This window comes from Peromyscus eremicus, chromosome 11 (genome assembly GCF_949786415.1).
Source record: "Peromyscus eremicus chromosome 11, PerEre_H2_v1, whole genome shotgun sequence".
Lineage (NCBI taxonomy): Eukaryota > Metazoa > Chordata > Mammalia > Rodentia > Cricetidae > Peromyscus > Peromyscus eremicus.
The window spans coordinates 74,271,292-74,291,236 of NC_081427.1; the positions used below are offsets into that span (position 1 = coordinate 74,271,292).

General features: G+C 40.8%; 1 long non-coding RNA gene across 1 annotated transcript in view; it reads right to left on the reverse strand.

Annotated features, from left to right (window-relative positions):
• Positions 1-15,389: 15,389 nt before the first annotated feature.
• The window catches only part of LOC131921821 (uncharacterized), a 79,392-nt gene continuing 74,836 nt past the window's right edge, over positions 15,390-19,945 (reverse strand). Inside the window, exon 4 of the long non-coding RNA XR_009382105.1 lies at positions 15,390-15,472. This is a non-coding gene — a long non-coding RNA (uncharacterized LOC131921821). The remainder of the gene's footprint in view (positions 15,473-19,945) is intronic.

Below are 19,945 nucleotides of genomic sequence, written 5' to 3' on the forward strand. Positions count from 1 at the left end.
GAATGTCTGGAAGTTTCCTCTGTGAAGCAGGAACCTGAAGGACCATTTTGCCAAGCAAAGTTCAGTGGTCACATTCCTATGGGTCCTGCATGTCCAGTCAATCAAGCAGTCCAGGCAAGAACAGTTTCTTGTTCAAATGGCTATTTTTGCCAAGAAGATGATAAACTTCATATAGAGTGTCTTCGATGCCCATCCTCCTCTCTGAAGTAAATCGGTGCTACCAGGAGCAGACATGTCTCACTGTCCAGAAAGTCTAAATTTTTAAAACATTTTAAATGCCATATTCTTAGGTCTTTGAAGTGTTTGAAGATTATTTACCTAATTGAATTATATCTATGTATACCTAGAAAACTTAACATGACTATAAGTTTGACTATCATAGAAGACTAATTATTAATCTGTATTTTTTAACTATCCATTAAAATCTAAATGAGTTACAAAAACATAATACCTTAAACAAGAGTAATATATATATATATATATATATAATAACAAAATCAACTCTAAATTTGTATTAGTAAACTAAAATCTACAGCAATGTAAAACATTTTTAAACAAGTTGTTGCTCTTTAAAAGTAGGTTCAATAATCTGTCCTTTCATCCTATCATATCTATATCCTACCCCCATTTTTTTAGAAAGAGATTGCATTTATAATCAATTCTCTTTAAATAAAAATAAACAATTATAAACAATATTTTGGGAATTTGGGTGCAGCTTCTCATACTACTTCCTGCTGGATGAGGGCACTGTATTCTTATGGGGACATAAAGAAAATTTTAGGATTATAGAGTAGTCTGTGAGGTTGTATTTGCTGAGCCAGTTGCCTTGAAATTGTTCTGGACGTTGGATCATCTGGGCCATGGTGTCATCAGAGACCTTTCAGGGGGTGTTGGCTGGTTAAACCTGATGTATCTTAATCTGGCACAAATCCATAGCCTTTTGCTTTCTGTGGAAACAAAAGCAGAGCCTCCTTTCCAAAGCAGCATGTCCTTAGATCCAAATTTGGAAGTCAAGGTACCTTTATTTTATTTATTTATTTATTTATTTATTTATTTATTTATTTATTTATTTATTTATTTATTTATTTGGTTTTTTGAGACAGAGTTTCTCTGTGTAGCTTTGTGTCTTTCCTGGATTTCACTCTGTAGACCAGGCTGGCCTCAAACTCACAAAGATTCGCCTGCCTCTGCCTCCCGAGTGCTGGGATTAAAGGTGTGCGCTGCCGCCGCCGCCGCCACCACCACCACCACCCAGAAGTCAAGGTACCTTTAAAATATATATATTGGTTTACCTCATCTGCTTTTACAATCAAATATCTCTCTGCAGTTAAAAATACCAAAGACAACACAATCCGGATTCTCTGTGTGATATACATCTTTATGTGGCTTATTTTTTATATTACTTTTACTTTTCTTTAAAGACTTTATTTTTTAAAACTATTTCTTTATATAACTGCATATATTCCTTTTTTGTCTCTCTTGCAAGCCTACATATACTTTTACATACATTGTAAATCGTTTAGAGGTTTATCCCATCTGAATCTGCCTTATTGTGAATCTATTGCTTTAAACTGCAGCATTCTAAGACTGAAATGGCAGCTGTGGCTGCTGGCTCTGCCCACCTCAGCTTTCCAATATGGTGATGGTGTGTTTACCACCAGCTCTGGGAATCATGCTCCCGCCAATTCTGGGAAGCAGTGGGTCTATGCTTTCATCAAAGCAGCATGTAGCCCAGAAACCTTTTTCTTTTGTTTTGTTTTGTTTTGTTTTGTTTTGTTTTGTTCTTTGTTTTATACTAGGAAAAGCTATATCCACCATGCAGCATACTGCAAGGCTTGGAATCTGCCATGTTGCATGCAGGTCAAGCCCGCACACCGCGAACCCACCATAGAGTGGCTCAAGCCCGCAGGCTGCTGCTAACTTGAGAGAGACAACTAGGAAGGTGTTTTTTAGCTCCATTTTAGAATCTTCTTTGTCAGGTTTTAGGTGGAAATTCTTGCCCCACATTCTGGCGCCGTTTGTAGCTAGAGTTTTGTCCAGTCCCACTCGGGCCCGCAGCTGCTCAGACCCAAGTAAACACACAGAGACTTATATTACTTATAAACTGTATGGCTGAGGCAGGCTTCTTGCTATCTAGTTCTTATATCTTAAATTAACACATTTCTATTTATCTATAAGTTGCCACGTGGCTTGTGGCTTACTGGTACTTTATATCTTGCTTCTCATAGTGGTGGTGGCTGGCAGCATCTCCTGACTCAGCCCTCCACTTCCCAGAATTCTCCTCTCTCTTTGTCCCACCTATACTTTCTGCCTGGCTACTGGCCAATCAGCACTTTATTTATTAACCAATTAAGAGCAACACATTCACAGCACACAGAGCAATATCCATAGCAAGAATGTTCAGCCATAAATAAGATATCTGCTGTGGGATGTATGGCAAATGTGTTGCTAATTAATCAATAAAACACTGATTGGCCGTTGGCTAGGCAGGAAGTATAGGCGGGGCAAGGAGAAGAATAAAGCTGGGAAGTGGAAGGCTGAGTCAGAGAGACACTGCCAGCCGCCACGATGAGAAACAGCTTGTGAAGATGCCGGTAAGCCACGAGCCATGTGGCAAGGGATAGATTTATGGAAATGAATTAATTTAAACTGTAAGAACAGTTAGCAAGAAGCCTGCCACGACCATACAGTTTGAAAGCAACATAAGTCTCTGTGTTTACTTGGTCGGGTCTGAGAGGCTGTGGGACTGGCAGGTGAGAGAGATTTGCCCTGACTGTGGGCCAGGCAGGAAAACTTAAGCTACAGATATCTGTTTCATTCTTTTCCCCACTAGGCTTAGGGATCATGGGGTGGTGTTGTAAGAGCCAGAGTTGGGAGGACTAGGGCAAAACAGTGTTGTCCAGATATATGGGTCAGGACCCCCACACTTATGAACTCATGGCAGCTGTAGGTGCTGCCCAAGGCCTCCACAGGATCAAGCCAGTCAGCATTCTAGCATGGAAGGGAAAGCATTTCATGAGACACCACCCTAACTGAGAAGCTCAGACAGATAGTCTCTAGGGAACGAGTTTGTTTAAGGATGTGACTGCTGATAGGCACCCTTGCTACAGTGGATGGCCCATACTCAGGGGTATATAGGCAGCACAGTTTGGAGTCAATGTTTATTTTAATGAAAGGAAAAGGGAAGACATAACATTGTAAAGGTAAAAAAGGTAGATCTGGATGAAGTTATGGGAGAGTATGTTCAAACTACACTGGTTGACAGTCTCAAAGAACTAATAAAAATATAATTTTTTAAGAAATGTCACTATCAGGTCATGAACATTCACCTCCCTCAATAGCAGTGGTTCTCAACCTTCCTGATACTGCAACCCTTTGATGCAGTTCCTCATGTTGTGGTGACCCCCAAACATAAATTATTGTTACTACTTCATAACTGTAATTTTGATACTGTATGAATTATAATATAAATATCTGATATGCAGGATATCTGATATGTGACCTCCAGAGGGCTTGTGACACACAGGTTGAGAACTGCTGCTCTATAGACCTGCAGTGGCACATCCTCCAGTTTTAGAATGTCTATGTGAACAGACCATGCTTGCTTTGCAGTGCTGAGGATTCAACACCAGACCTTGCACATGCATCATTTCACAGAGCTGAATCCTCTACCCACCTTCCCTCCATTCTTGCTTCTGAATTTCCTAGTCCATTGTCACTAGTTATCCCTTCTCTTACCCAAGTTATTTGTTTGCCTGTATGTTATGAACATCTTATTCTACAAATATCTTTAATTCCTTCTAAATTCATCTAATTATCTATGACTAGCAAATGTAAATATCTGTGATTATTATAACCATCTTTAAGATCATCTGACTTATTTATTTGTTCATGTTTTCATTCAATGAGCATGTGAGAGTTTCCCATGGGTTGACAACTAAAGACCTGAGCTATGTCCTTTGACCAATCAGCTGCTTTGCTTGTTTTATCTTCTGCCTCACAGCTGGGCTTCAAAATGACAGATGTGAAAGAGCTAGAAATTACACTAACAGTTACATAGAGAATGTGTAGTCTAAGACATAAGTGTAAAATTAAATAAATCATTAGAATGTCATCACCATGGAGATATTGATATGTAAAAGACATTACTAAGAAAATGAAGGAAATGATCAAAATATATTGGATGAGACTGTCATCCAATGCATTTTGATCATGCTCTCCCATAACTCAATATATTTTGTCACCCTAGTTATTTTATGAAATGATGCATTATCCACAATTTTCTCATCTGCAATGCTATCATCTGCATCTTCTGCAATGCCCTCTCTATCCTCTGCAGTGCCCTCTCTATCCTCTGCAATGCCCTCTCTATCCTTTGCAATGCCATCTCCATCCTCTGCAATGTTATCTCCATCTTCTTCAATGGCATTGTCTTCATCCTCTGCAATGGCATCATCTTCATCCTCTGCAATGGCATCATCTCCATCCTCTACAATGCTATCTTCATCCTCTGGTCCACTTACTTTATGCTGTGCAGAGTCATTTCATACCTAACTGAGATAGAGGTACTGCTAGAACTAAGGTGAGACTGGCTCAGCTGTATGGTAGTAGATTTTGCTCTCCTTAAATTTGCCATTCGTTAATAAACCTATGTTCAATTATCTGAAGCTGTGCGATTGTTGATTCCTGTCTTAGTTAGGGTTTCTGTTGCTGTGATAAAACACCATGACCAAAAGGGAGGAGGTTTATTTTGGGGAGGAAAGGGTTTATTTTGTTTATTCTTCCTTATGACAGTCTATCATCCAGGGAAGTCAGGGCAGGAGTTCAAGGCAAGAGCTGGTACAGAGGCCATGGAGGAACACTGCTTACTAGCTTGCTCCTCTTGGCTTGCTCAGCCTATTTTCTTATAGAAACCAGAACCACCAGCCCAGGGGTGACTCTGGCCACCATGAGCTATGCATTTCCCACATCAATCATCAATCAAGAAAATGAGCCACAAGTTTGCCTACAGGCTAATCTGGTGGGGGCGTTTTCTCAACCGAGGTTCTTTCTTCCAAAATGATTAGCTTGTGTCAAGTTGACATACAACCTAGCTGGCACAACTGACACTTTGTCAATTTGATGATGCAGGCTGCAGGAATATATTATAAGAACTCAGCTGGTTATGGCAAAGTCACTACCTGGAGGAATCAGGGAATTCCTCCAGAGGAAGCCAAATCCCAAGGAGTTTTTGGTGTTACTTGGCTTGTTATATATCAGCTGTATTCTGTTATGAAAGTCATGTGTGCCTTCATAGTTTTCCCAATTGACTTTTCCCCAAGAAGGGCTAACAGCGTGGACTGATCACTCTCTGGACATATACATTCCAGGTATTTGGAGAACAGCCTCGGGAAAGGCTTTCTCTGGAATCAGATATCTCCCTTGGCCACTTTCAAGGACTAGCAGTAATAACAGTCCACATGCAAGTCTCCTGATTTAAGGTAAATTCTACAAGGAGACACCACCTAGGTCAGGTGGACATTAAATAATAGCTTTACACAATTCAGCTCGGACCCTCCTTTCTTACAGCCTTACTAACTTTATAGACCGCTAACTCCTTACCTAACCACTTCTAGGAATATTTAGATAACTTTCTGTGCTGACAGCTATGCTCAGCCCAAACCCCAGTTCAAGCCTCCCTGTAATTATCATCATTGGCAGCATCCGGCCAGGTCCATCCCCAGATGGAGGAAAGTACCTTATCAGAGATACCTCCGTACTTTCTAAGAACAGACTTAAGCATCCAGGCTACCCATTTGAGAAGGCCTGGCGGATATGCCAATTAAGCTTTACTTCCTCCTTTCCCAAACCTTACTTCTGGTTCCAGATCTCCCTTTAACTATCACCAGAGGCATCTAGCTGTACATAGGTTGCCTAGCAACTGAGCACACTTTCCCCCACCCTGCAGAAAAACGGCAGATAGCTTAGACAGATAGGTGCCACAGGAAAAAAGAAGACAGTTTTATTTTCTCCCATTGACCTAGCAACTTATATAGATTCTTAACATTTTCTACTAATCACATTTAAGACTATAGTTGAGCACATAAGATTCCCTCTTCTTAGATATTACCCGAATTTAGACTTTAGTTAATTCATTTCCCCATTGGTCACTTCCCTTTAGGGTTGCAAATGATGATTAACAATTATTGCCTCCCTATGTGAGTCTTATCACCCCTCTGTGGAAGCCTGGCTTTATATACCAGGACTTCCAGCGCACAGAGAGACGGAGAAGAGAAAAGAGAATGGAAGAACTAGATGGGTAAGAACTTGAGAGGAACAAACTGAGATGGGGAAGAATTAGATTGAAGAGCTAGAGGAGAGCACCAGAGGAATGAGATGGAAGATGAGGAAGAGTCAGATGGAGAAGTACTAGCTGGGTAAGAACAAGATGAAAAGGACCTAGATGAGGCAGAGTTTTAGACAAAAGAATTAAGATAGAACTTAGAGGAAGCAGTAAATAAATAGAGAGAGAAATCAGCCAAGAAAGGAGCTAGACATGAGAACAGAACTGAAGCTGGGTATAAAGGATGTTGTGCTAGAGGAATTAAAGCAAGTGGACTATAGAGCTCGGTGTGCTGAGATTCTATTTCCTGAAAATAGTCCTCGCCGTTAGTAGTTCTCTCTCCTGAGCCCCTGGGATGTATAATATTAAGGCTGGTCCCTCTAATATTGTACAAGAATTTGACATAAAAATACACTACTGTTAAACCATTGCCTTTTCTTTCTTGTTCATCTTTGAAGACCTCATGTTAATATTAATATCAGAATATAAATCCTTCCAGTTTTTCAAAGTCCTGTATAGCCTTTACAAATTCAAACACTTAGTACAGTTTGGTCTCTATAACATTTAAAATCTCCTTCAAGGTTCAGAGTTTCTCGAAAATACCCATAGTCTCTTTAGAATATAAAATCTCTTCAATGCCTCTCAACTATGGGCTCTTGTAAGAGCAAAATGAGTTAAACAAGGGTACAGTCACACTCTAAGCAAAACAGAACTCCAACAGTGGAAGTAACTCAGGGTTTTACATTTGGGACATTGTTCTGTTGCTGTGAGGAGACACCATAATCAAGGCAACTCTTATAAAAGGAAGAATTTAATTGGGGGCTGGTTTATAGTTTCAGAGGCTTAGTCCATCATGGTGGGAAGCATGGAAGTAAATACCTGGAAGAAGCCAAGGGCCTTCCAGAGGTCAAGCCAAGGCTCAAGGAGTCTTGGTGATATTGGCTTTTGATTATTAGCTGTTTCCTACTATGAATTTCTCGTATGCTAGTGTAGCTTTTCCATCATTTATTGGGCGCTATTTCCCCTCTATTAATGGAATACTTAGATAACCTTCTGTGCAGCAATGCAACCAGGATCCCTAATTTCAGGCCTTTCTGTCATTACCATCATTAGCAGCCTCTGGCCAGGACCATCCCTGGGTAGATGGAAGTATCTTATCAGAGATACCTCTGTACTCTCTAAGAACAGACTTAAGCATCCAGACTGTTTGAGAAGGTCTGGCAGATGTGCTAATTAAGCTTAACTTTCTCCCTTTCCAAACTCAAAAAAATGTACCACAGGCTTACCTAGAGACCAATGTGGTAGATTAATTTTCTCAGTTGAGGTCCCCTCTTCCAAAATGACTCTTGCTTGAGGCAAATTGACATAAAACTAACCAGCACAATGTTCAACTCTATTTTTTCCAATTTTCCTTATTCTCTGATAAAAATTCCTGTGACAGCAGGAAGTTGTATTAGAGAATGCTGACACTGGGAGATTTATGGAAGAGCAAGAATGAGGACAAGTTGTCAGGGAGAAGACGGTGCTCAGGGTTAGTGCATTCTGCCTGGTAAGTCAACAGAAACAGGTGATGAGCACCGCACAGCTGTGATTCAGCACACGTTTTCATTATCTCTGAGGACTGGAAGCAGAAACTGACAATTGTCCTACTTCCTGCTTTGAGTACGTGTTCTCTGTTGACTCTCAACCCTTACTCATAACTTCTGCTACTTTTTCTTCTGCTCATTTTACTCCAAACACAGTGCTATCAACACAGTATCCTCAGGCATAACAAGATGACACTAAGTTTTACTAAACAAAGAATAATTATATACTCATCTGAAAAACACTCCTCGACCATTTACAGGAAGGAGGTTTTTTTCCCCCTCAGGCTCTGGTCTTACCACCAAATGAGCTTGCTACTCAGTCTCCATTTTATTCTTCTGATGTCCAGAACTCCTGTCTTCCTCTCATGTTACTAGCAAGCAACCTAAACATATCTGTGAAATTTTTTTTATGCAAAACAATTTAGCCACAACTCACCTAGAGTGGTTGTGAGTTCTTTTGCATAACCATGAATAGGCTTTCTTTCTCCAAAATGATAATATTGCTGTTTGGAAGATTAATGAAATGACAGACTTCATCCTTTTGAAAAACATTTATTCCTTTCTATGGCAATAGTCAAGGGATTGTGTGCAAACGCATTAGTATCTCTGAGCCTTGATTTTCTCACCTCCCTCACATGGTTTTCTTGAAGATTAAGTGCTAAAACCAATGAAACACTAGCCAACTGGTAGCTGTTACTATTATTAATCAGAGGTAATTGGTACTGGAAAGGAAATTAATGAGGGCAACAGTAAGCAATGCTAGCCAATGTCTACAGCCAGAAGCTGACTCACCAGGCTGAAGTGAGGGTACTATACTCTAGCATTCCTTTCTTGATTCTGCTGGATGCCACATATTCTGGCAAATACAATGTAAAAATATTAAGCAAATCCTCACATTCAAGAGCTAAAAATATTCTTTCCACCACCACCCCCAATGCCTCCACTAACCGTAAGAGATGGCATTTTCTATCTCACTCATGTTGTTTACTTCATTCTTGATGAGAGAACAGAGCTGGGCAGGAGCCCAGCGATGTGCTACACGCTTCTGCAATATATTGCCTGCAATATTTCTGCTCTGAGAATAAAATACAGTCAGTTTTACAAGGATCTTAATTTCCCAGTGAAGCCAAGGTTGCTCTATAGATAATCTGAAAATCACTTCAGCTGACAGATGAATAAATATTAATGAAGTATCTTCTAAGAGCCAACTTTAGAGTAAATACCACGAGGGGAACTTGAGTCAGTTTCCATCAGCCTACTTCTTGTTCCCAGGTTATCCTCACAGCAAAGTAAACCCTGGATTTTTCTGAACAAAACCCCTCCTTTCCCTTCTCTTCTCTTGTCTCCACTTCCCCCTCCCTTTCTCCTACCCTCTCTTCTCCACTGTCTTTTTGTGTTTCCCTTTTCCATGTTACAAGATCATTCCTGTTATTAAAACATGGTGACCTAAGATTGTTTCAATTTTGTGCCAACCAGTTTTAAAGCCATCTGCTACATAATTTGTGTGCATAATATCAATTATTCTCTCCCAAACACAATGAGAGAGATATTATGCCCATTGTAAAAGGCATAAAATTAGTGTTCAGAGCAGTTAATGCACTTGAAGATGGCCATACAACCACTAAGTAAAAAAGTAAACTGACAAGATTCAATCTAGGTTTCTTATGCTTTTAGCCATTTTTTACTTTCAGCTCAAAAGGTCACACTATTTGGCCATGTTTCAGTGTGAAATTGCAAACAATCTGAAATATCTAAAATTGTGTATTTTTCCAATAAACTGAGAACACTGCAGCATTAATAATGGTTGGTCATTGTGACAAATTTAATAACTTATATGATGGCTATGTGGTAATACACAGGCAATTAACTATTCCTAACTCTCGTTACAAAGTTCCTTCCTCTGCAAACTCTACCTTCTACCTTCTGTTATACCAACATCTGCTTAGTGTCTGAGGCCCTTCACGACCTAGCTTCAGTACAGCATTTCAGCTTCATTTCCCCCTGGGTTCTCACAGGTAAGTTACCCTTCTGCAAAGTGAAACTAAAGAGCTCTTTGCATGCTGCTAGGATGTTTTAATTCACAGTAAAAGAAGAAAGTAAACGTTTCTGCAGTGAAAGGGACAGAAATTGACCTCCATGTGATACTACTTCATTCAAACTAGAAGGTTTATAATTTTGAAAGTGGAAATGTAAAGAAATTGGAACCCTGGGGGCTTTGCTGCTGAGAATATGAAATGGCACAGCCACGGAAAAACAATTTGGCAGTTTCTCTGAAGTTGAATATGGAACTGTTACATGATCCAGCAATTCAAATTCTAGGCATATATTCAAATGGAAAGCAGGGACTCGAAAAGACATTTAGAGACTCATGTTCATTTCTCCCAGTAGACAAAAGGTAGAAACAACCCCAGTGACCACTAATATATGAGTAGATAAAGAAGCATGGTATACTCAAACAGTGAAGCATTTATTCAGCTACAAAAAGGAAGGAATCTGATTTTGATATATGACTCAACATGAATAAATCTTGAAAACATTGTGCTTAGGGAAATAGGCCAGATACAAAAGGACAAATACTATATGTTATGATTCTATGAATATGAATTAGAAAATTCATATACACAGAAAGTAAACAGAAGTGATCTCTTTTATACACACACTGCTGAGCAAAGTCATGACACTGGCCCTAGAGTCCACCTCACCACTAACAGCTGTGTTTAGAATCCACCCATTCCCACTAGTTTTTGCTTTAGTCTGTTAGTCAATGCTAAAGACTGAAGATTTTTGTGCAACCCGGAGGGTCCCATGGGGAAGAACATCTCTAGTAAACTTTCATCCTTCAGGATTCAGTAATTAGTGAAAAGATTTCTTATGCACACCAAATCCAATAGAAGTTAACTACTAAAAAGTAGATTTTCTTCTTCTTGAAAGAAAAAAGTAAGCATTTCTTCTGCTATTAGAGATAACATTCTACATAAATTTTGCAGTAATTGCAGCTGCAGCCATTTATTAGGAAATATGATATTACTCTAGGAGCCATTATAGACATCCAGTGGAGTAGAGATGCTAGGGAAAACGATGTAGAATTTCACGTGGGCATTCTTCCACTCTTTTGTCTATCATTGATTTCTGAGTGCTGGCTCGGACTATAGAGTCTTTCAGATTTACTCATTCAAATATTATCATCAGAAGACCCAAAGCACATATTCATGATGTAAATATCTCTGACTTTGGAAGCTGGAAGACTCCTGCTAAAATCTTATCCTGTTTCTAGCTGGTGAGTGAGTCATTTAAACTTGTTCCTTCATAATCCCCATTCACAAAACAATTATCTGTTCTTCCTATTTCACAAGGAGATGCTAAAGACAAAAAATGATGGTGACTGTGAGAGGAAGTTGTCAGGGTCACTGCTGAATGCAGTGATGGCGATGATGGTGTTTATAAGGTGACACCATAGTTTCTATTCTCATAGAAAAAAAGGATCAAATAGGACCTTCATGTTCCACTCATCTTTACTTATCTTAGGTTGCAAAGATTTGCTCCTCAGCTAAAAGGCAGCCTCTTAGGGGAAAACATGAAGTGATGCTTAGTTTACTCTATGAACAGTAAATATTAATAAAGCATGCCTGTTAAAATATTCGTTCACATCCCCATTTTATCCTAAGTGCTTCTACCAGGACATACCCTCCTTGCAGCTAAAAATAACTATTTGACATTTTCTTAGTGAATACTTCAAAGGATGGTGATTGTGAACGTGAGTTGTAAGGATCCGTTTTGCACATCAAGATGGTAATGACAACTTTAAATCACGCCATTCATTTAAAAGTTTACAAGAGCTACTGTGAATGGAAAGTAGAAACCCGTTCCTATACTCTGCCTGGTGTTGTGCCCACCTATTCTAGGAAGGGCTTAATACAACATTTCTAACATTGGAAATTAATATTGCCTTTATCAAGAGAATTTAATTGTACAGTCTCTTCAATCCCTTTTTTAAAAAAAAAATCTAAATGGCTTCTTTTTACAAAGGTGTTTATTATATTAGGAAACAAAAAAATAATCTGATGCTCAGTAAATAATGGCTGGAAAACTCTGACATCTGTGGAACTTGATGAGTTGTTTCCTTTTCCTTCACACACTTCTATGCTACCTACGACAAGCATGTCTTACTCCTGTCATAGGACATATACAACAGATTATATTGGTGGGAATAAATTAAGAATCATTTCCTCACAATAATGAACTTATCTCTATCCCTTGCTTTTCTAAGTCTATTAAAACAACCATGAAGGAAGTATGCTGGGTGTCATTCCACAAGGATGGAAGGTTAAAGAGAAGCAACAGCAGCCATAAATGTTTAGAAACCTCTGGATGATTGGTAACTGATTTTGCCTCAAGAAAACTGAGTCCTAACCCTACACCAAAGAACTAGGTTGACATCACCTGGTCTCCCAAAGTGTCAGGAATAAATAGCATCAGCCACCATTGGGAATTACTTTTCCAGAGACTCAACCTGCAGTCAGTCTTCTGCTAGTGTGTGGAGGGACAGCCACTGGCCCGTGCAGATGCGTGACTCAGGATCAGGACACTGATACCCTCAACAGATCTTCCCATGGTCTTTCTGTTGTTTGGGTGACTTCTTTTGTACAAATAGTGCCTGATGCTATTTATCCTGACACTTTGGGAGACCCTGTGATGTCAATCCAGTTCTTTGGTGTGGGATTAGCAGTGGCGTGGGGGGTGCCTGGGGAAAGCTGGACAGCTATGCAAGTCATAATGGGCAAGGCCTGGGTTCAGTGAGAGACCCTGCCTCAATAAATAAAGTGGTGAGCCATCAAGGAAAATACGGAATGTCAATTTTTGGCCTCCACACCCATGTGCACAGAGAGGCATACACATACCATACACACATTACTCACAAAAAAATTTAAAAGGACACTAGGTGAGCAGCTCCTTAAAAAGGAGACCCAAAGCTCAAAGTTAACTTCCAACCATCACACATACACATACATGTGAATACATGCATACGCATACAAACCTGCATACAAAGACACACACACACACACACACACACACACACACACACACACACACACGGATGGGGGAGAGAATTAGGAGTGCTTAGGTTTCAGTTAATAGGAAGCCAACTAAATAAATAATATAAAAATACAACTAACTCTAGAGAAATTTAGTGGAAATGTAACCAAAATACATGTTTTGGCTGTGAACAGCACTCACTTAGTCATAGTAACACCAACACTGGACAACGATCTAACTTCACATATAATAAACTCTTGGGAAAACAGAACAATGAGAAAAATGTGTGAGTTGAGTATATAGAAATGTATTATTTATGAAAATGGATAATTAAAATAAAACTAAGTCATTGTCTTTTATAGTGGTGAAAACTTAGCAAATAAGTTACTTTAAAATATATGGTAACTTTTAACAACCAGGTAAACAGACATAACACTGGCATCCACGGGTAAACAGACATGATGGAGATAGGTGCTGTGGAACAATCCTTTCCTATGCTATGAATACGTATTACTATCATTGCTTAATAAAAAGCTGACAGGCCAGTAGCTGGGCAGGAAGTTAGGTGGAAAAGTCATACTGGGAATGATGAGAAAAGGGAGGGAAAGACATCAGCCAGTCACTGGGCAAGCAGGACATGTGAAAAATGAGGTAACAAGCCATGAGTCACATGTCAAAGATTAAATAGAAATGGGTTAATTGAAGTTGTAAGAGCTAGTTAGTAATAAGCCTGAGCTGTCGGCCGAGCACCTATAAGTAATATAAGCCTCAGTTTGGTAATTTGGAAGCGACTGCTGGGATCAGAATGCTCCACCTACAGAAAGGGAGAAGGAGCCTTTCCTGATGATTCCTGGGAGACCTGTTGGCAGTTCATAATATGTCTGTACATAATTTTTATTTCTAACACAATAAAATATTTTAAAATAAAATAATTTTAAAAGGTTTGTGAACTCCTATTTACTACTAGAACAAAAGTTATACCTTCACTATCATTTTGCCTATCTCTGTAACTTATTCTTAAGAACACAGACTGGGAATTTAAACCTGTCAAAACTAGACCAAGTAGAACTCACATGTCTTTGTCTACTTGGGACACATCCCTATGTGATTCTCCAGGTTTATTCAATAAATTTTTGAAGATCGAGACATACTTGCTGAGAAATTAATGTAACTCACTATAGTAAATAACTGCTGTTTTTTAACCTGTGCAGACTTCCCTCATTCCTCCTAATAACTCACCACGTTTCCTGTTATTAAGGTGATTCTGACTGCCTTTCATCCCACTAAAGCAAAAAACATATTATTGCACACACAGCCTTCTCACTGTGGCCACAGGTTGACCATGTGAATGAAGAGGACACATGATTCCTCTCTAACACTTATTAATAGAGTTCTGAGAAAGAGCCTAGTCTCCCTTCCTTTCAGATTATGACCCCACTGGGCATCTTCTACTCAATCTTCACAATAATTCAGTAACATTAGCATTATCATTTCATAGGGAGGTCGCTCATACACAAGCAGGTTGAATTATGTAACCAACAATACAGGACTAGTTAGTCCACAATGGCTTCAAGCCCAGACATCCTGATTCCTGTGTCTGTGCGCTGACCACTTCACTGTAAGAGGAGTTGTTTGTTCAGTGTTTTACTTCCTCCCATCATTTCCACTTGAGAGGCTGCAGCACCCTAGGAGTGGATTCTACCAACTCTCAGTCTATATGGCCTTGGAGGTGGAACGTGTGGCCCAGGCCTGGCCAACCAAAGCACATCACTCTTTGCCTAGCAATTGTTCAGGGACTTAAACTTTCCAGTCCCAGTGACTCAGACATTTTTCTAGGCCTACTGGAAAGCTTCTTGCTCTTTCTACCCAGACTGTATGTATAGTAATGTGAGAGTGTGGCTCTTACAGACACCTTGTCAGCCAGCATGTAGATTCCCATGCAAAAGACTTAGTAGAGGAAAACAGTTAGGGAATGGTGAGAGACAAGGTCCTCGTCACAGTGGCTCTAGACTAGGCGGTTGGTCCAAAACATTACCAGGCTTACTGACAAGCCTTTGTATCCCCAAGGCCACGAACAATGACATGAACACAGCGGGTAATTGGTAAGTTTCTATTGAACATGTCATTTAAGTCCTAGATAAAGAATTATCCATAAGGGCTAAGATTACATGAACCAGTAAGTTTCCTATTATAACTAAGGCATTTAGAGTCAGGTTTCTGTCACTAACAATTAAGGTACTACCTGAATAGCTATGTCTCCAAATAAATCCACCCTTCTCAAGACTCACAATAGTCACCCCTTTTTAGAAAACAATGCCCCATTAACTAACACTGTATCTCACCTTTAAAAAAAATCACTGTACACTTGGTTGACATGATTCAAAAGCACAAGCGTTTCCTTGACTGGTTGCTGTAGACAACTAACTCAATCACAACTTACCTTCTGCCTTCTCTACAGCAGGGGTTTCACATCCTCTGGAGACTGCTGGAGATCTAAGTAGTACCAGATGGTAGTGAGGTTCAACAGCTCCTTTCATTTAGATGGATTGCCAGCAATAGAAGAGAAAACATAGAGCAAGATTAGACAGCTGTCAGGGGTGGGGGTGGGGCAAAGGATTAAAACCAAACTCACCCTAAGGTGAAGCAAACTTTCTCGGGTCTTCCTGACTGGAGTCACTTTTGCAGCTTGGTGCAGGGGCCCCAGGAAGTTCGACTCTCACACACAGGAATCCAGACAACCGGATTCTCTTTTCTTGAGAAAAGTGACCCAGGACTGCAAAGCAAGCCAAGGGCTTTTATGAAGACACTAAAATGTACAATTACAGGGTTAAGACAGTGGTTCCCAACCTTCCTAAGGCTGCGACCCTTTGGTACAGTTCGTGTTGTGGTGACCCCAAACCATAAAATGATTTAATTGCTATTTCATAACTGTAATTCTGCTACTGTTACGAATCATAATGTAAATATCTGATATGCAGGATAACTGATATGTGACTCCCGAAGGGGTCTTGCTCCATAGGTTGAGAACCACTGTTCTAAGAGAAGGGCTGTCAGGCCCTTAATCTAGAAGCATCTGGAAAGTTCAGGCAAGTAGAGAAGCAATTTGAGTACACCTTGGCAAGGATTTATAGAACACTGGCCTGGTTTTTGGTTGGTTGGTCGTTTTCCACAAAATATCTGTCAAAATGGATAGATTTCCACTCTGAATTCCCTCTCAAGAGAACATTTAACTTCATTTATTGAAGGAAATTGTAGAGAGTTCATACCGGCCTCAACAGAACTTTTGTTTCTCTGTGTGATGTTTACCAGTCCTCTCCTCACACAGGGAAATCCCGTGAATATATGACCCCTCACCCACAGAGTCTCTCGATTGTGCTAGCCTGTATAGAATCTGCAGTTATTACCAACTGGTAGGACCTGATGTTCATGCCTTCTCCTCCTCCCCCTGCCCACAACCACCTGTGAGTTAGTGTTTGAAGATGTGGCCCTGGGAGGTGATTAAGACGCAAGGGCAGAGCCTTCATGGATAGGGTTGGTGCCTTTATAAATAAGACCCAAGAGTTGCTAGCCCCTTTCAGCAAGTAGGACAAAGTGAGAGAGGTCTGTTCTATGAGCCAGAAGGCAGGCCCTCATCAAACACTGCACCTGCCAATGCCTTGATCCTGAGCTTCAGTCTCTAGAACAATAAGGAAAGTATTTCAGTTGTTTATAAACTGCCCAGTTTATGTTAATTTTCCTCCCTAAAAATATTAAGGTACTGAAAGGGGAGTAAAGATTGTGTAATGTGAATCAACTAACGCTTTAATTTGTAACAGTTTAGAAACTCCCTGTGAAAGTGGAGTGAGGACTTGAGGGATGATACATAAGCAATGAGCACAAAACTGTAGGCCAGCACAGGAAAGAGAAGAAATTTCTCTCTCTTGACTCACTCAGAATCTTCACACTAGCATTTTCCTTAGGAATTCCTCAACATGTTTTGCTGCTTTTCTTTGTGCAAATCATTTTCATAAATTCTGAAGACTGTGGGATCCCATATCCTCAACATGAGGCATAGAATTCATGGTGATCACGGCAGAGGCAAATTTAAATGTTTTTAACCCAGAATTCTCAGGCTGGCCTGCAGAATCCTTTGTGTGCCATCCCAACATATGAATTAATTTCTCCAAATTAGTGCTTAGTCTTTCCTTTCTCCTATTACCCTCCATGGTTGAGAACTTGGTCTCTGATTTGCTGCCTGATCCTCCTGCCCTTTTCTGAGTCCAGCATTCTGATGAATAAGGCTTTCATTCTCCCTGACTTGTTCCAGTCCAGTGACCTTCCCTCTGTGGTGGTATTGTGTTCCCCAAAATATTGTGTACCTTAATAAACTTATCTGGGGTCAGAGAACAGAAAAGCCACAAGATACTTAGGCTAGAAAATGTTAGCACACGCCTTTAATCCTAGTATTCCAGAGACAGAAATCCCTCTGGATCTCTGTGAGTTCAAGGCTGCGTTGAAAACAGCCAGGCATGGTGACTCACACCTTTAATCCCAGAAAGCAGCCTTTAATCCCAGGGAGTGGTGGTAGAAGGCAGAAAGATATATAAGGCGTGAGGACCAGAAACTAGAGGCATTTGGCTGGTTAAGCATTTGGCTGGTTAAGCTTTTAGGTTTTGAGCAGCACAGTTCAGCTGAGAGCCATTCGGATATGAGGACACAGAGGCTTCCAGTCTGAGGAAACAAGACCAGCTGAGAAGTTGGCCAGGTGAGGTTAGCTGTGGCTTGTTCTGTCTCTCTGACCTTCCAGTATTCACCCCAATAACTGGCCTCGGGTTTGATTTTATTAATAAGAACTTTTAAGATTCATGCTACATCCCTCTAATTCCCACTATCTGTTCTTTCTCACATCTGAGCCTGATCATGCCATGGAACCACTTATTTCCCCAAGTCTTGCACATAGAAGCTCTGCCTCCACATACAGTACATGTCAGCGCTACTCGGGGTTGACCCCACCTTCAATTTCTACAACCCAGACTTCCAGAAAAGCAAAGCACCTAAAATACAGTTAATATTTAGAATGTTTCTGAGAATACACTTATTTAGTTGTTGTGGTGGTTTGAATGAGAATGGCCCCATAGGCTCATATACGTGAATGCGTAGTCTTCCATTGTTGAACTACTTAGGAATGATTAGGAGGTGTGGTCTTGTTAGAAGAGGTATGTCACAGGGGATCAGCTTTGAGGTTTCAAAAGCCTACACCAGGCCCAATGTCTCTCTCTGCCTGCTGCCTGAAGATCAAGATGTAAAGCTCTCAGCTATTGCTCTAGCACCAGACCTGTCTCTTCTGCCATGATAACCATGGAATAATCCTCCAAAACTGTAAGGAAGCCCCTAATTAAACATTTTCCTTTTATAAGAGTTGCTTTGGTCATATATCTCTTCACAGAAATAGAACAGTGACTAAGACAGAGGTTGGTACCAGGGACTAGATATTGCTGTGACAGTCCTGATCATACTGTTATTTGGAAGCATATAGAAGACTTTTTGGACTCTTGACAAGAAAAGTGATTGAATGCTTCAAGCAAGGTTTAATGAGCCACCACAGTAGGATCATGGAAGGCAGTAGTGCTGAGAGTGATGTAGACTATGGTGACTTGGCCCAAGAAGTTTCACAAGAGAGTAATATTAGAGAAAATTCTTGTGGTATTTTGGCAAAGAATGTGGCTGCTTTTGCCCTTGTCCTAAAATTTTTCCAAAGGCTAAATTGAAAAGTTTTGGACTAACATTGTTAGCAGAGATTTCAAGAAAGCCTAGTATTGACTGTATCCTATGGTTATTAGTGATCTTTTGCATATCTACAATGAAAAAGAACAAGTAAGACAAAGAGAAATAGAAATGAAGGGTTTGAGGAAAAAGGAGCATCAGGAAACGTGATGTTGTAACCAAGTTCTGTGTTCAAGGAGATAAAAAAAAAGAGGATGGCAACTGTTCCCTGAGACAGAGCCTGCCAGCACCCGATTGGACTAAGAGGTGAACCTTTATCCTTATACCCAAACACCCCAGCCCCTAGGCTTTGGATCCAGGGCCTCAACCCTGTGCCTCCACACCACCACCCATTGCAGTCCCAGTTACAGGTCAGTCGGCAGGCAGACCTCCTGCAGACAGGTCAGACTACCACCATCCTCCATCAGACCCTGCAACCCACAAGCCCACCTCCCCCAAATCCCACCCATCCTCTGAGACTGCAACTGTTCCCTAAGACAGAGCCTACCAGTGCCCTATTGGACTAAGAGGTGAGTCTTTGTCTAAGTGGGGCCCAAGGATACAACCCTGTGCCCCCACACCACCACCCATTGGTGCTGTGGGATGGTCTGTATGTCAAATTGCTCTGATTGGTCAATAAATAAAACACTGATTGGCCAGTGACCAGGCAGGAAGTATAGGTGGGACTAACAGAGAGGAGAATTGAGAGAACAGGAAGGTGGGGGGAGGGGGAGAAAACACTGCCAGCTGCCGCCATGACAAACAGCATGTGAAGATGCCAGTAAGCCATAAGCCATGTGGCAAGGTATATATTTATAGAAATGGATTAATTTAACATATAAGAACAGTTAGCAAGAAGCCTGCCATGGCCATACAGTTTGTAAGCAATATAAGTCTCTGTGTTTACTTGGTTGTGTCTGAGCGGCTGTGGGACTGGCCGGTGACAGAGATTTGTCCTGACTGTGGGCCAGGCAGGAAAACTCTAGCTACACATTGCAGTCCCAGTCTCAAGCCAATAGGCAGGCCTCCTGCAGACAGGTCAGACTACCACCATCCCCCATCAGACCCTGCAACCCACAAGTCCTATCTCCCCCAAATCCCACCCACCCTCCAAGACTGCAACTGTTCCCTGAGACAGAGCCTGCCAGCACCCGATTGGACTAAGAGGTGAGTCTTTATCCTCTCATACCCGAACACCCCAGCCCCAAGGCTTTGGGCCTAGGGGGTCAACCCTGTGCCTCCACACCACCACCCATTGCAG